Source organism: Mizuhopecten yessoensis, unplaced genomic scaffold, assembly GCF_002113885.1.
Source record: "Mizuhopecten yessoensis strain PY_sf001 unplaced genomic scaffold, ASM211388v2 scaffold3023, whole genome shotgun sequence".
NCBI classification, from domain to species: Eukaryota; Metazoa; Mollusca; class Bivalvia; order Pectinida; family Pectinidae; genus Mizuhopecten; species Mizuhopecten yessoensis.
In genome coordinates this window covers 1,217,857-1,219,162 of record NW_018404837.1, presented here as the reverse complement: position 1 = coordinate 1,219,162, position 1,306 = coordinate 1,217,857, and the positions used below count along the sequence as shown (strand labels likewise).

At 36.8% G+C, this 1,306-nt stretch overlaps 1 protein-coding gene and 1 long non-coding RNA gene across 3 annotated transcripts in view; one reads left to right on the top strand and one right to left on the bottom strand.

Moving 5' to 3' along the window:
* Window positions 1-736, bottom strand: part of LOC110446883 (protein trapped in endoderm-1-like) — a 31,416-nt gene extending 30,680 nt beyond the window's left edge. Inside the window, exon 1 of the mRNA XM_021492226.1 lies at window positions 287-736. The gene's annotated coding sequence lies outside the window, so the exon portion shown is untranslated. The remainder of the gene's footprint in view (window positions 1-286) is intronic.
* Window positions 1-1,306, top strand: part of LOC110446885 — a 71,636-nt gene that overhangs the window by 42,418 nt on the left and 27,912 nt on the right. The gene's annotated exons all lie outside the window — the stretch shown is intronic.

Sequence of the window (1,306 nt, the reverse complement as noted above, 5' to 3'; positions counted from 1 at the left end):
TGGAGTTATTACCCTTGGTTTCATTAATGCGATGCATGCGTTCCATGATGTTGTATTGCACTCATCGATCTACCAGTTAGTTTTGTTGAATGATTTCTCTTTTAATATCAATTACTCACAAATACTTCATATATTTCAATCATACAAACAACTGCTCATTCAATGTGTGACGGGCGTATTATATACCGCTCGCGGTAACCTTGTTTATTTGTATTAACAGTTTTTGTATTTACTTTTGTTGTATTTGATCAAATTTATTTTATTGACAAAAATTAAAATAACTTACCTGTTTCATTACAAATTTCAAAAAACCTTGGAATTTAAATCCCTGCAACTCTGCTAAGTTGAGCAACACCAGAACATTAAGAAAACGTTTTTCCATGTGCTTCCTTAAACGTGTAATAACCCATTGAACACAGGCAGTAACACTGACTTGAGGTTTTTCCTTTTTGCCACGTGTATAAATGAAATTCCCAGGTGAAAAAAAACTCAGGTATGTCCTTGTACAGGTATGCTATCCAGGTACAGTTGTTCTCTCAGCTTGGGCCCTAACTCACTTCAAAGTTCATGAAACAAGCACAACACAGGAAGGATGTAACAGTTGTTGAAAAAACTTTGTGTAAATGAAAGTATGAAAAATTATAGATTACAGATTAAAGCCAACCGGAGATTAGAAATGCATGAACACAGTGTGGAAGTGCTGTCAGTACACAGTGGTTGTCTGCTTAATTTGTAGTGTGTGAGGAACACTGTTTGTACAGACTGTTGGCCAAGTGATACAGTGGCTGGGGCTCTGACACAGCGAGGGGGTCCCCACGGGGGGATTCCTCCAGGGGATCAATAGTGTAGTCATCCTGGTGAACCTGTTTAAATAAAAAATACAAGTCATAAAATTCACTTCATTGTTTGAATAACTGCAAGCTGTAATTAAATCTAAAAACAAATTGATGAATACTGCTGAGTAGTGAATGGTTCAAATTTTGTGATCTCTGCCTTTCATTTCAACTATGTTGGCAACTGTTTGTTTATGAAAGGATTTTGATACACAAGAGTGTATAGGTAGGGTAAATAGACACATAGAGTGATGCCTATCCCAAAGGATACAATTATAACATGTATATTGTTCTGTTTCTTTAAATTGATGAACAGCTTATTATACTTAAGTGAGAGTCAAAAGAATGTTTCCCTTATTGCCTCCTCAATCATTTGACAAGAAGTATACAAGTGCTGATAAGACCTTCACATTTCTGTACCTCCTGGTCTACCCTCACTGACTCAATTCCTCCCAGGACACTTACTCCCCCCC